Here is a 16,083-nt window from a genome sequence, read left to right as displayed (position 1 = left end):
TGCATTAGGAAAAAATTAGATGGGCTGGATGGAGAGTTCTGACAGTAGGGGAGGCTCCTGATCCAGTGTCCCCAAATCCAATTCTTTCCCTGGGTTATATGAGCCATTAAACTAGTTGGGCAGTTTTAGCAAGTTCAGTTTAGAGATTTCTGTCCCTTGGGATATGTGCATCCTGACCAATCTTCTTCCCTCCATAAGAGGAGCAGAAGGGTGCATCTCTGGGAGAAAGAGCTCAGCTTGACAAGACCCAGAGCCTCCTTCTCAGGTTCTCCCCTCCTCCCCAGCATCTTCAGTCTCTTCCTCACAAGAGCCGCATCAAAAGGGAGGAGGGTCATGGATTCTGGTGGATTTGAGGGCAGCCGTGACAATGATCATGGACAGAGCTGAACCAGGTGGGGCCTCAGCTGCTTTATCAAGTGTTCTCACCTTTTCTAAAAGTTAAGGTCTAGAGAAAAAAACTCTCTGAGCCCAAGATTAAATACTTAGCATGAAATGTTTCCTTTCTCTTTCTTATCTCTTACAGTAGACGCTTCGTGGTGTAAAATGTAAGAAGCCCTTAGGGTTAAAAGTAAGCCTCTCTTTGTCTTCTCCAGTCATAAGTTCCTCTCCTGAGACAGCTTCTGGAGTATCCTTCCAGAGGAATTTTACACACAGACAAGGGAGTATGTAATTCTGAGTGCATATGGTTTCACACAAATGGTTTCCTGCTATGCATGCTGTTCTGTCTCTGGATCTTAGTACTTACTGTATTTTTGGTTATTGTTTCATATAAGTGCACATAAAGTGATCTCTTATAAGTTCCAGAACATTCTATTGTGTAGAGGTATAAGCGCTTAACCAGCTCCCAATTAAATGATTGTTTCCAGTCTTTTGCCATTACCAAAACTTTCCCGAGTGCTCAAAAGATGATACACACATCTTTGGGTCTATGGACAGGGTTCTTGGTAGGGTAAATTGGGTGATGTTTTCCCTTTAATTTCATTTTGTCCTCCTCTGGATCTGAAATGCACTCTCTTTCTTAGTCCAGAGAGGGGGGGGTATAATTAGAAGAAGATCATAGAATAAGTGATGAGCTAAGTCAGAATTAGAACTCGGATGCCGGACCTCCTAATCCATCCAGCATTGCCTCTGCCCACCTCCACGTGGTCCCCTGGCTCACCAGAGAAGCAGGCAACAGCAGCTGAGCTGGGGAAGGTGCAGGAGTGGGGCTGGGGGAGGGAGGGTGATTATACCCCAAGCTGTTGATAAGGCAAGGCAACAAGGGAGGGCTCCATCCAGGGTGTTTAGGACCTGGGGAAGGAGAGGCTGAAGGTGCACGGCCCAGAAAATGAACTTAGAAGAGAAAACAAAAGGCAAGTATCCATTTCCCCCTTTTTCCATTGTCACAGAACTTTTAGCTGGGCTTATGGCCACCCAGAATAAAAATTATTTTCCAGGGCTTCCCTGGTGGCGCAGTGGTTGAGAGTCCTCCTGCCAATGCAGGGGACACGGGTTTGCACCCCGGTCCAGGAAGATCCCACATGCCGCGGAGCGGCTAGGCCCTTGAGCCATGGCCGCTGAGCCTGCGCATCCAGAGCCTGTGCTCCGCAACGGGAGAAGCCACAACAGTGAGAGGCCTGCATACTACACACACAAAAAAAGAAATTATTTTCCAGCCTCCCACTGGAGGCTGTAAAGTGATGTGTCATGTGACAGCCTCCAGGAACCCTTGTTAAAAGACAAGGTCTGCCCCCTCTTCTTCCTCATCCTGCCCTGCTGCCTGGAGTGCAGGTGCCCTCACTCGAGGCTGTAGGACCAAGGCCATAACTTAGGGATGGAAAGAGGGTGCTGGAGTGAGCCTGGGTCCCTGGCAACCTTGTGGATCAGAGCTCTCTCATAGCCTGGACCTCAGGCCTCCAGACTTTCGCCTGAGAGATTAAAAACTAGGGTGCAAAAGCTCGGAATGTTTCGGGTTTCTTTGTGCAGCTGAATTGAATCTTACCTGAAGCTGAAGCCATGGTTGAGTATGTTGAGTTCTTACGGTTCTGACAATGGATTTGTCCTGGGCTGCCTGAGCTCCGTTTGCTAGATCACCTGTCAGCCTTGGTCAGGGGTGTAAATGGAACCATGATAGTGCTGGGGATGGGCCTGAGGAGTCAGGATACCTAGGTCCTCAGCTGGCTCTGCTGATGCCAGTACGTTACATGACTTCATGCAAAGAATTCCTTTTCCCCGGGTCTCAGTTTCCTAATCTGGAAACTGAGACGTTTGAATCAGAAAACCTCTAAGGTCCTTTCCAACTGTGATGCTCATAGCTCTGGCTCAGCTGGTTGACCTGGATCTCTCTCCCTTCCCAGCTCTGTCCTCTGAACTCCTCATGGCATTTCACTGGTCTCACCCTTGGACCATGGTCAGCTTCTGCCTTGCATCTCTCTTCTCCTTGAAGTTCTCTGAGGTCAGGCCCTTGGGCTTCTTCCTGTCATACCCTTGTCTAGCTTCTAGAATAGTGCCTTGGGTATAAAGAGTATTCAGTACACCTTTGTCAAATAGACGATCTCACACAGACACAGCTGGAATATGATCCCGGATCTTTCATGCCCTACTCCCCCCGCCCGCCCCCCAGCCCCAGCCCATGCTGGTTCCACTTTGACCCTGTGGAAGTTGGGAGGGAACAGCAGTCCACACCCACCTTCCCCTGCTGGAGCTTTGCCTCCCTCAGAGCTGCACCCACACAGGGTTTCCCTGCCCCAACTTGTTGCTAATTTTGGTCTCTGTGGCTTGGTCCTCCTCTGCCACACCTTCCTGTGATGTCCTCAGGCCCCTATCTCCCAGCCAGGGACCGAAGGAAGGGAGATACCACTGAATGCCCTGGCGGGGGTGGAGGGGTTCTTTGCTGAGGTCTTCTACCTCTTTCCTTTCCAGTAGTTTATTCCTCCTCATTCTCATCCCTCCCAATTACGAGCTTTGTGAACATCATTCTCCTATCGCAGACACCAAAAAAAGAAGGAACAGAGTGGGTGAGCAACTTCCCCTGGGTTACACAGCGGGAAGGTCTCTGTGGACAATAAGTTTCTTGGTGGCCACCGTCAGCAGAAGATGACAGAAAACGGTAAAGATCCCAGTCCTGTAATGTTCCCATTCATCTTTGCTCCGTGAATATCATAATCTCTCTCTGTGGCTGGGAAATGCCCACCTTGGTTTGGCAGTAGGGTTTGGATATTTTGGGGCATCTGAACCTTCCTCCACGTCCCTTCCCCTCTCTTTCTTACTCCCCACAGCTCATCAGTCTCCACCACAGGGCAATTCCAGTCCCTGCCTCCTGGTCTCTGCTCTCCTCTGGACCGTGCTAGGGGCTGTCACCTACCCGGCGTGACACCATTACCCTGCACAGTTGGTAGCCTCACTATCCTCGTTCTAGAGGTGAGGACACTGAAGTTCAGAGACGTCCAGTGACTTGTCCAAGGTAACACCCCGGGTAACGTGTAGGGCTGGGCTCTGATATCATGTCCTTAGCCCCCATGCCCAGGGCTCTCTCCTTTGCAGCCTACATGGAGTGGGGGCAGCCGTGCTTTCTTCCACTCTCCTGGGGAGTGGCTTTATTGGAGAAGAACACAAACTCCACAGTCGACATAAATGGAGCACTGACTCTGTACCAGGCTTGGCTTGAACTCCTTCAATCCTCACCACACCCTAAGCAGTGGGAACCACTACTCTCTTTGGTTTATAACCAGGGAAACTGAGGCCCAGAGAGATGAGTGACTGATCCGAGTTAACATACCTAGTAGTTGACAGAAGTGTCAACTTGAACCCAGGACCGACAGCTTCAGTGCTGAAGAATGGTGCTGCCTTTCTGAAAGGAAAAGCACAGGTTTGAGAGAGCCATATAGGTCTGGGTTTGAAGCCCCGCTTTGCCACGTCTAGCTGGTGCCGTCTCTCTCACCTGGGCCCCTAGATATGCAATGGGGGTGCTGCCCTGCAGTGTTGGGTTGTGTGGACACAAGAGAGGCATCTAGAGATAAAGCTCATTATAAAGTTCTGGCTCTGGGCGCAGGGTAGGGGCTCAGTCAACCCGAGTTCCTTTCTTCTCTTTCTAGGCTTCAGCTAAGGTTCTCCGGTCTCAGCCCACGAAGGAAGGATCTTAGATTACAGGAAACAGGGTGTCCTACTGAAGTTGGAGCCGGCTTCTTCCTGGTCCCAGGCAGCTTGCCCTTTTCATCTTCCTGGACCTCGCTCCGAGGGGCTGTGGGAGAGACTGTGCCCTGTGTCTCGCTCTCTGTTTTACAGCCTGAAGTTTAATCTTCTCCCCTCCCTGCCCACCCTGGTGTCCCCTTTCCACCTCCCTAGCACACTGCCCGTGGGTTTCTACCATGGAAAGGCCCTACTGCCTGAACTCCTATCTGCTTCCTGTGGTTAGTATTGGGGCAGGTTCTTTGAGTGGGAACATCTGTCTGAGTCACTGTGCCCTCCGCAGCTCCCACTGACTCAGCATTGGGCTTCCCTTCCTGTCCCCATCCCCCCCTCCCACAGGTGAGCTGGTCCCTGCTCCACTCTGACCACCGGCTCCTCCTTTACCAGCCGCTCAGAGCCTCTGAGAGAAGGCAGGGCTCAATTTCAAGGCTCCACTCCTTTTGAGCACCTGCTCTGAACCAGGCCCTGTGCTAAGCATTTTCTGTGCATTATCTTATTTGACTCTCAAAACGTCACTGTGTGGTCACGGTTACTTACTAACTGTTTCCTCTTGGAGGCTCAGGGAGGTTAAGGAGGTTAATTTACCCCAAATCACAGAGCTAGGCAGAGCCATGACACAAACCCATGTCTGGCGGACTCCAGATCCCAGGTTCTTAAACACACTGTCCTGTGCGATATTTGGTCCTGAAGCAGAGGGAAAGACAGACAAGAGTCCTTCTAGCTGGGAGAATTTGAATACCCAATCACAAACTCAACTTTTGGGGAAAATTTGGCTCCTGGGCACCCACTTAGAAGTCAAAAGTTGCCCTGGGATTTCCCAGAGACCAAAGAAGGCCACCATGTGTGGGAGGGAGGAAGTGTGAATTTCCAGGGGCCGGAGGGGTTCTCAGTGCTTGGAGTCCAGTGGTGCTGGGCAGTCCAGTGGTGCTTTCCTGTAATCTAAGATCCTTCCTTCGTGGAGGGGTGGTTCTCATCTCCTCGGAGGTCTGGGTTACTTGGACTGGGCTGTTCATTCCCTAGCAGACCTTCACAGAGGGCCCTGTGTGTACTCACACTCTACCACCAAGGCTCTCTGGGTAGTAGAAGAGGCAGAAGTGGCAACAAGTATTGGCATGGCTGGTGACAAGGGCTATGGTGGAAGCAGGCAAAGAAGGAAGGCTTTGAGGAAGGCTCTGAAGAAGGGCAAGGACCCACTCTCCCCAAGGTCTCGTGTAGAGTGATGGAAGGTCAGAGAGTGCTGGGTTCAAATCCAACCTCTGACGCTTCTGACCTAGGGGATCTCCAGCAGATTTTCTCTGAGCTTCAGTTTTGCCATCATGAAATGGGGATAGTCCTGTCTACTTCACTGGAGTGTAGTGCCTGGTAAATAAGGCGGGTTTTTTTTTTTTATTGATTGATTGATTTTGGGCTGCGTTGGGTCTTCATTGCTGCATGCGAGCCAGGGCTACACTTCATTGAGTTCTGTGGACTTCTTATTGCAGTGGCTTCACTCGTTGCAGAGCATGGACTCTAGGCACATGGGCTTCAGTAGTTGCAGCACGTGGGCTCAGCAGTTTTGGCTCGCGGGCTCTAGAGCGTAGGCTCAGTAGTTGTGGTGCACGGGCTTAGTTGCTCCGTGGCATGTGGGATCTTCCCGGACCAGCTTGAAACCGTGTCCCCTACATTGGCAGGCGGATTCTTAACCACTGTGCCACCAGGGGAGTCCAATAAGGTGGGTTTAAAAGCCCTGAGAGGTATCAGATGCTACTCTCTGTTTCCGTTCCCACCTTGTCCTGTCATCAAAAAATATTTGCAGGAACAATCTTCCCAGCAGCCATGGTTGCTGTCTAAGTCTATGGCTTGATCCTCAAGTTAGACAGTAACTCTGAGCTCTACTCTTTTGGCCTGATCACAGAGGGTTTTAGATAAGAGATTGAGGTGAATTGGGGGTCACTTCCATACCTCTTCTTAAAAACAAAGCAAAAGAAAACAAAACAAGCAAACAAAAAAGAAACCCAAAACTAAAAATGGTGTTACAATGTCAATTGATGGCGAATTGGAAACCTTAACTCACAAAGATGCTACTTAACCCTCAAAACTGGGAGGCTTTACAGGCTGGGTTAAGAACACAGATTCGAGACCCAGACTATCTAGGTTTGTTCTTGGCTCCATGATGTTCAAACTCAATGAACTTGGACACTTTTCTTATAATGCCCAGTATCCTTGCATCGGGCCTTATCTTCCTCAGCTGAGAATGGGGATCCTAAGAGTACTACTAGGGTCTTCCTCCTGGAGAACATGTGAGGCCAATATAAGATAGCATGTGTCAGGAGCTAAGCACAGATCCTGGAGTATAGGAAGCTCTCAGAAAACATTAGCCGGTCTGTTACTGCTTGGAAACTGCGGTTTAGCCTTAGAGAGTCGCAGTGCTGGCCGGGACTCTGGGGTTATCTAGATGCATGGTTTTCACCTGGGGGGCTCCAGGGTGTGTGGACGTGCCCCAGGAGCCCCTCGTCAGATTCCGGAGAGGAGTAGGCAGGCCCACCTATCCTCTGCCTCTGCCCCTGCCCCCATCTGTTTCATAGCTTGGGGTTCCCTGTAAAAGTTGTTTGGATAAAAGTGTGTGTGTGTGTTGACAGGGCTGGGGGGTGGGTGGTTCTATTGGTTTTTTTAGAAGTTTGAAATCTACAGATTTGTGTCAGTGATTTCCAGCTCCCTCTACCCCATGAGGACCTTTGACTACCTTTTCATCATAAACCCCATGGTTTGAAGAGTTTGGTCTACCTCCAAACGACATGTATTTACCAATGACGTGTAAGATTTTTAGCTCTGGTTAAGGTATTTTGGGAAGACCTTTGGCAACACTTACAATTAGGAATCATCATTGTCTATTTCAGAGTCTGAGAAGAGACTGGGGCCCTAGGCCTGGGACTTGGGTCCCCTCCACTCCTTTTCCTACAGGGGACCACGTCTTCTGAGCACCTTCTATAGCAACATCTTATTTAACTTTCACAAGCATCCTTTGCTCCGATCTTCATTTTAGACTCAGAGAACAGAGCACGGAGGCATGTGCGGGGGTTGCTGTTGTTGGTATGTATCACTGCCCAGTATCACTCATTTGATAAATGGTTTAAAAGTCCCAGCCCACTGAAGCTTTATTTATTTTCTGTATGAAAACTAGAGGCTTGTAGGATCTGTCCACTTTTTTCCAAATCGTCCCATCTCTTCTATACATTTCACTGTTATTTGGAATTCATTAATTGGTTCCCTATGTTAGCAGAGCTATGCAGGAAGGTACAGATGAGAGAACTGTGTTAAGCCACAAGTGGTCTGTGTTTGATTTCATTACTTGCATCTTCTCCACGATTCCACACTACAATTTATTCACACATACACATGAGCATACTCTAAGGAATACATGCTCAGAAACAAGGTGTCTGCAGCAGAACCCCAGACATATACACTCCACAACACGTCTGTTCTTTGAGGCATAAACATGGAAGCGGATGCACACACAGAGACGGTCAGATACTCGGACTCTTATATGTATCCAGATACAAAGAGCCATAGCTACACAGCATGCACACACATACACGTACACCCTAATTGAAATGAATTCTCTCTGAAGCCCGTTTGACCAGATGTCTTTGGAAGGAAGTAGGGATATAGGATTTACAAAAAGGAAAATTGCAACGATAACAGGGTAAACTTACATGCTCACTAAACTGGAAAAACAAAAGTTGGAGGGGAGTTGAATAATGACACCCAATGCTGAGGACTACTTTTTATAAAACAAGTGTCTTTATACATTGCCACTAACAAAGGAATGGTCGCTTTTTTGGGAAACATCTTTCTTATCGATCCAGTAGTCAGATGTGTTTATACTCTCTTTTGCTGTAATTCCACTTCTAGGAAGTTAATCTAAAGAAAAACATCAACAAGAAGAAAATTTGACTTATAGAAAAGTAGCCACAACACTGTTACTTAGGAAATAGTGGTAGCCAGATAAATATCTACAATTAAATCCTGTCATCTCAGTTTGAGGCAATCTTTTCCAGCCACATCACAATGACAATTATGAAGACTAGGGAACATCACAGAAAATATTTATGATAAAGTCAGTGAAAAAGAAGAGCACAAAACTGGGAGTTCACTGTGGATGGGATGAGATGAAGATTTGTCTACAAAGAGCTAAACAATGGAAAGTGAGAAACGAACAGCTCTTTGAGAGAGATATGACTATTATTGATTTGGTTTTTTGTTTGTTTACTTTAATGTTGGTATAATAAAAATCTCTGTTCCCAAAGCTATCTGTAATATAAAAATCCCAATGTAAGCCAGCCTGACAACTGAAGTAAAGATTTAACCCACTCGCGGATAATGGACCCTTAGCAACTCCTGTGTTCGAGGGGCTGTATACACAGACATGTACATCTCTAAGAATGCCATGCGTACATTGGACTTGGTCAGCCTCCCAGCCTCAACCTACAAGAGTCTTAAATGACAAGCTAAGAATTGTCCATGGTGCTTCACAGGCCTAAAGCTCACCTCTGTTATTCTTCCAAGTCCTAAACTTGAATATTTTCAGGTGATCTATTTAATACCAATATCTGACCTTGCAGCTCTTGATCCTTGGAGATAAGACTCCAGTTGGTGAAAAAAGTTATTCAGTAGGGCCAGAGACCAAATAAGGTCTAGGCTTTCCATGAACTAGCTCTGTGACCTTTGACCAAACTTGTTAGCATTCACTGAAAATTGACCACTTTGGGTGCTGTGGTGGATGCCCTACACCAGAGGTCCTCAACCTTCAGGAGCGCCAGAATCACCTGGAGGGGGTTTCTTGTTGATACAGAGGTTACTGGGCCTCACACCCTGTGATAAGACTCAGTAGGACTGGAGTGGGGCCCAGGAATTTGCATTTCTAACAAGCTGCCAAGTGATGTTGAAGCTGCTGACCCAGTATGGAGGGTCACTTGCTCTACATATATTTTGCTCAAAATAACCTTGCAAATGAAGTGCCTTAAATATTACTCCCATGAACTAAGAGGACAGAGAACTTGAGTGACTTGGAAAGTCATTTAATCTTCTTGGTAATAAGATTACCTCCTTCTCTTTCAAGAACTGAAATATGGAATTGATGAAACAATCCAGATACTAGTCATTTGCTCTGATGTGAATACCAATACACACACACACACACACACACGCACATACACACACACACATCTTCCCCTCTATTATGGAGACCCACTGCCAGCCTGCCTTCTTTTTCAATATGAACTATCTCCAGGGGTCAGTTTCCTGTTTGTTTTTTGTTTTGTTTTTCAGTCAATGAGAATGAACTGACTTAGATGGTCAACTTAGAAACTTAGATGGTCAACTTAGAAACATGCATGGTTTCTGCTGTCACCAGGGATCCTCAGCAAAGTGACAGCATGCACTGCTAGTGACTCTGCAGATGACCCAGGCTTTGTGGTCTCAGGCTTATCAGTGTATCCACTGTGCTGCCTGGGTGAGCTGGGTGCTGGGGCATGCAGAAGAGCTACTGCTTTGCAGCTGTGTGCCAGCAGTCCATCTCTGTGCATCTCAGCTGTAGTATGAGGAAAATAACACTGACCTTCATCAGGTAGTGGTGAGGGTTCAATGAGCTGGCTGTGTAAAGATCACAGACTGGTACCCAACAGAGATTTTCCTGGGACTTGATGAAATGGCTCCAAACTTGACATAAAAGAGTAAAAGGGTGAAAATAGCCAGAACACTTCTGGTTGAAACACAAAAAAACAACAAAAACAAGAGAGGGGAGCCTTACTTAACCAGATACCATGGCTCATTATGGTCAATGCAGTGATAAAGTAGGTGACCAATAAAAAGAAAGTCCATAAACAGAACCACATATGTATGATGCTACGGTATGTGATATGGCTTGTATGTCACATCAATTCAAAAATTAGGCCTGGAAAAATGGCAGTCCATATGGAAGAAAAGATTAAATTGGATCCTTACGTTACACCATATGCAAAAATCAACTGCAGATGGTTAAATGTTAAAAATACGCCCCTGGGGCTTCCCTGGTGGCACAGTGGTTGAGAGTCAGCCTGCTAATGTAGGGGACACGGGTTCGATCCCTGGTCTGGGAGGATCCCACGTGCCGCGGAGCAACTAGGCCCGTGAGCCACAACTACTGAGCCTGCGCGTCTGGAGCCTGTGCTCCGCAACAAGAGAGGCTGCGACAGTGAGAGGCCCGCGCACTGCGGTGAAGATGGCCCCCGCTTGCCACAACTAGAGAAAGCCCTCACACAGAAACGAAGACCCAACACAGCCAAAATAAATAAATTAATTAATAAACTCCTACCCCCAACATCTTCTTTAAAAAAAATACGTCCCTGAAAATTTTAATGGAAAACTTTAATAGAAATATCTTTTGAACTTTGGGGAAGGGAAAGATTTCTTAAACAAGATACAAAAATGTTGACTCTAAAAGAAAAGAATGATACATTTTCTGTATTACAATTAAGAGTTTTCTTTCTTAAAAAGACAACTTGAAAATAAGCTACAGGTACTTCCCTGGTGGTTCAGTGGTTAAGACTCCGCGCTCCCAGTGCAGGGGGCCTGGGTTCGATCCCTGGTCAGGGAACTAGATCCTGCATGCTGCAACTAAGACCGGCGCAGCCAAAGAAAGAAAGAAAGAAAGAAAAAAGAAAGAAAATAAGCTACAAATCGTAGACTATATGGCAATCCACATCCTAACACAGGATTATATAAGAATGTATCAAGAGCTCCTTGATATCTGTGAGAGACTCTATTCTTGTTTAAAATGATTCAGAATATATTGCCCTACAACATTGGCTTTGTGCTTGGCCATGTAACTTCCTTGAGCCAACAGAATGTGAGCAGATAGGATATGTGCCATAGCTTAGCAGAAGCTTTAAAAGCATTGCAAGTTTCTTTTTCCTGGATCCTCTGCCAGGAGAATGACATATCCTAAACAAGAGCTGTTCCTTTAGCCTGAGCCCAGGAGTGGGAAGACGTGGGGCAAGGAGCTGACCCACAGGCTGGAGCAGAGATGCAACTGACCTGCAGACTTGAGAGCAAAAAGGAATGTTTCTTGTTATAAGCCACCGATTTGGGGAATGAGGTGGGGGGGTTGTTATGGTAGTGAAAGCTGACCAATATGGAAACTAGTACCTAGCAGTGGGGTGCTGTGCTACCCAAAGAATAAAATGTGTGGTTTTGGTTTTGGGGCTGAGTGGCAGGCAGGGATGTAACTACTACAGGGAGCTGGAAAACCAGCAAGCTATGTAATGTAATAGGTAAACATTTGGAAAAACTGTCACATGTGATCATTCGGAAGGGCTCCCTTCCCCTACACTGCTCCGCTGGGAACCCACAGAAGGAGAGCTTCCCAAACCTCCAAAGGCCAAAGCCTTCCTGGCTTGACCTGTCATAGCATGTGTCCTCTTAAAACACTTATAGCCCCTTAGCTGGGTGTCACTAAATGTCCATGTCAAGGTCAATACCATCCCATGTGGTCCACCTCTTCGCTAGGGGTCCATACTCACCCTCCAGGAGCTTGGGCACAAAGTGGGCGGCTGCCTTGGTCTTCTTGACTCGATTTCCCTTCATGACTCGGCCCTCCTTGTCCAGGCCCATGTACCAGGCCCGGCCAGAACGACGCTGGCGATAGAGAGCAGAGGCGTACAGGACATAGTAATTCTCAAAGACGCACTCCTTAACGCGACACTCAGCTGTGAAATGTGGCTTAGGAGACAAAGACCCAGAAAGGCACACACAGACAGAAAGACAAAAAGACACATCACTGAACAGAAGGGAGCCCTGGGAAGAACAAGGTAGGATATAATCCATATGTTTGAGACTGGCAGAGCCAACTTCTGAGTCCATGCAGGAAATGGGAGAAAGGGAGGATGAGGAAGAGTCTGGTGGCCCCCCGAGGGCCGGGAACTAGACTTCTGGGGACCTGGGATAAGAAGATAACTTCTCTCTGCTCTACTCCCAACCTCTCACCATCCAGGGCACCTGGAGGGAATTTCTGCTTGGAGGAGTTCCTGAATCCTTCCCCAGCATCCTGAATGACTCTGGGGAAGTGAGTAATAATGAGGTCTAGAGGAGGTTGGAGAAGACACAGGGGTCCTAAAAGGTGGCAAGAGTTGGACATTCAAAGAGCCTGGGTGTATTTAGGAGGCTATTGGAGGAGAAGGGATTGGAGGGACGCTAGAGGAGGTGCTTGGGAGCGGGCAGTGAGGACAGGGTGTCGGCAAGAGCTGGAGGGAGAGGAAGCCCTGAGCTGCAAAATATCGGTAGTTGGGAAGACTGTAGCTAGGGGAGTCCCCTGACTGCAGGCCACCCTGCCCCCTTGTCTCACCGAGCTGTAGAGCAGCCCCTCAGCGTTCATGGCCACGTAATGACCCAGCTTGGCACTCTGGATGGTGACTACACGGAGCCCCACAGGGATCAGGTTGAAGTGGGCTGCGGGTGGAGAGAAGGGGTATCGGTACCCCAAGCCTCCAATGCCCATCTGAGCCCCCCCCCCCCAATTATGGTCCTAGTTCTACTTCTTCCTTTGCGGGGTCAAAGAGCCAGACTGAAAACAACAGAACCTGAAGCCACAATAGGACTGTCATCTCCTATGCCTGCGCTCCCCCTTCCCACCCAGCAGCTGGATTCCCCTCTCACTGAAAGAGCTGGTGTCCTCTGGGGTGCCCTGGATGCTCCCATCGGGATTCGCCTGGAGGTAGAAACCCTGGCGGCAGAACAGTTTGGTGACGATGCCTTTGAGCTGAGGCTCTGGAGAGAGAGACATTCATCTTGGAACATGACATCTCTGTTCCCAGAAACATTGCTACACTTGGCGGGATCAGAGGAGAGAAAGAAAGGAGGATGGAGGGAAGGAAGAGGGTCCCAGGGCCCCAGCTCCCTGACCCTCTAAGCAAGCTCTATCCCACCTCTCTTTGACTCCAGAGGAAGCTGGGGTGTGGGTCCCTTCTGCTTCCTCTTACCAGCTTTCAGTTTAATTGACTGAAATTTATTTAAAGGTTTAATTCCTACTCTACAGCTCAACCAGGATGGGGGGAGGGGAGAAGAAGGAAGAGGAAAGGGAGAGATACATGGAAACGCAGAGGACAGAGGGAGACAGGCAGAGCTGCTGAAAGTGCAGTGTGTTTGCGAATGTGGAGGGCATTAAGGTGACCCCAGGGTAGGGTCGCACCCTCAGGAGTGGGGGTGGGACTGGACCTGACGCTGACTCAGCACCTGCTGCTGCAGCTGCCGCTCGCTTCGCGCGGGCCTCGCCTTGGCCCACCGCCAGCCTGACACTGACCCATCTGTCTGTCTGTCTGTCTGTCAGTCTGCTGGCTCACGGGGGCCCAGCCCTCCCTGAGGCTCAGCCTCTCCCCTTCAGCCAGGTAACCCACCTGGGATGGGGGATATTCGGTACTAAACCAAGGAAATGGGGGAGGGGCCAGGGAGCTGGTGAGGCAGGCTGACTCACGTGGGGGCTGAGTCCCACACAAAGGGTGGGCTGCTGACCGTACCACTGCGGAGGGCCGGGGGGAGGAGGACGCCAGCGGGGGGGTGGGGGGTCTCCCCCTAGGGGAGCTGAGAGCGGACGGGAGCGAGGCCAGAGGGACTTCCCGCCTGTCGCACCTGGACGGGGACCACAGGCTAACTTTCACAACTCTCTTTGCCTGGCGCTTGCGGCCGAGTTCCCGGTACCCCCTCGTAGATGGTACGACCACCAGTCTCCGTGCGGCTATCCAGCCGTGTAGTGTGTCTGAGTTCCTCGCGGCAGAGGGTCTCCTGAGCCCGTGGGGCCCGATTTCTGAGCCGCGTAGGCGGTCATTGGGGAGTGCCCAGCTCCCTTCTTGAAGTGCAGGTCACGGGAGGAGGGCGCACAGAGGGGCGGACTCTCGAGGTAGCTGCAAGGACACCCGGGGAAGAGCTGGGGAGATTGGTACCGAGCCAGGCAAGCTCGGCGAGGAGGAACGGAGCCAAGGCTCGGAGGAGCGGGAGAACCGGGGCGGGGACGGGGCTTCCGGAGCCGCAGAAACCCTCTGGGTGACCCAGGCTTCCGGAACCCCCAGGCCCCTCCGCTCGGCATTGAAAGAATCGAGAGAGAGGGCACGTAGTAAGAGGATGGTGGGGGTGGGGACTCCTGTGTTGGGGGGAGGGCGAGCGGGAGCTTCCAGGCTTCGGGGCACCAGGCTTAGCCCCTCAAGCCTTCCCCTTGCCCTCGAAAGCGAGGAGACTCGGGGTTATGGACGCGAGACAAGGAAAACTGAGGCATCGTCTGGCCGAGGGTTTGTGGTCCAGGCCCACCCCCTTTCACTTTCGGGCAGTCCCCGTCAGTCAGGCCCCGCTCTTCCGAGTCCCTGGCCTCAACCTCCCAGGCAGAGAGACCCCCGGCCCGGAGACCCCGCCCCAGCCACTCACCCGGTCAGCGGTCCGGTCGCGCGCGCCAACCCCCCCCCCCACCCCCGCACATTCGCACCTTGGACAGCAGGATGAGGAGCTGCTTCTGGCAAAGGGACTTGGTGCCGCGGGGACACACGCGCCGCTGCGCCGACACGGGCCGGCTGCCCCCGGGCTCGTGGACCTCCCGCTTCTGCCGGATGAGGCTGCTGGCCAGTGCCGCCATGGCGCCCCGGGAGGAGACACCCCAAAACCCGCAGGCTCCCGGAGCGCGCTGGGCCACCCCGGAGAAGCCCGCTAGCTCACCAGGACATGCTCTTGACTCTCCGGTCCGACTCGCCGCCTCACCCACGGGACCTGAGGATAAGCCCTAGACGACCCCCACCCCAGGCACCAGCTCCCACCCTTGGGCCTCGTGCTAGCTTCGCCAGACCCAGCAGCCTATGTACCTCTCAGTTGACCCCACCCTCGACCTTTGCCCCCCACAGAAAACTCCCCCTTCTCTGATCTCCAGTGTCCCTGTCCCCCACTAACACTATCCCAAAGCCAAGACCCTCAAATTTTCCAGGATGTGGTTCCAATATCCCCAGGCACCTTTCCACCCTATTTCCGGGCCCTGCACTCCTGCCAAAGCCACTCTTGTAATTTTAAGGGTGTGGGTCCTTAGCTTTGGGGATATTAGCTCACCCCACCCCTGCTGGGGTGCTGCCAGTGTCTAGGAAGAACCCAACCTTGGTGTCTTTTCTTTTGCCACCCTCTAATTGAAGACTCCCCCACTTTTTTTCCCTGAAGTCCCCAAAAAGGTATGCCTTGAAATATCCAGACTGTCGCCAATCAGCAAGAAGACGCCAATCAGCGGACGATACCGCTTTTTACCAAGTCACCCCCATTTCTAGTGGCACAGCATTCCAGCTGCTGAGCCCCTTTCCTCACCTTGTTACCATCCACTCCTTTTGAAGTCACCTCCAAATCCGCCCTTCCTAGTGGTTACACCAGGTGGTTGTCTGGAGGGCCCTGTGTCACCTCGGAATAAGGAGCATAGGTTTTTGGCTTTTTTCCTTTTTTCTGACAGCCCCTAATATCCTCGGGGACAGCTGGTGCTGTTTAGATCCCACGCCCTCCAATCCAACCAGCCCCCCGAGAGAGGAGTGCACCCACGTTGTCACGGGTCCCCAAATGTGAACAGACCCGCTATAAGTCAGAGCGCATCAGAGCTTTCTGCGACAGGGCTTCCTTGTCCTCCCTGGGACTGCCTATAGCGCCCCCTCTTCCTTCCCTGACACCCCTCAACCTGTCCTCTCTTGTCGATCCGGGGACGGCTGGCGCTGGCTCCGGTTCCAGGCTCCTCCCTCCCTGTACCCCACAAGCGGAGCTTCCCCCCACGCCCGGCAAGGCGTCCCGGACCCCAGGAAGGAGTGAGAGGGTCTCCGCAAGCGCCCTGGTCTGGCGAAGTGAGCGCTGGGCCTGGCGGCTGGACCAAGCGGAGCGGCGGCAGCGGCGGCAGCGGTAGCG

At 50.7% G+C, this 16,083-nt stretch overlaps 1 pseudogene; it reads right to left on the bottom strand.

Annotated features, from left to right (window-relative positions):
• Positions 1-3,776: 3,776 nt before the first annotated feature.
• LOC136139119 (fibroblast growth factor 11-like) lies at positions 3,777-14,797 on the bottom strand (annotated as a pseudogene).
• Positions 14,798-16,083: the final 1,286 nt, after the last annotated feature.

The sequence above is a fragment of the Phocoena phocoena genome, chromosome 19, assembly GCF_963924675.1.
Source record: "Phocoena phocoena chromosome 19, mPhoPho1.1, whole genome shotgun sequence".
Taxonomy (NCBI): domain Eukaryota; kingdom Metazoa; phylum Chordata; class Mammalia; order Artiodactyla; family Phocoenidae; genus Phocoena; species Phocoena phocoena.
This window is presented reverse-complemented; position numbering and strand designations above follow the sequence as displayed.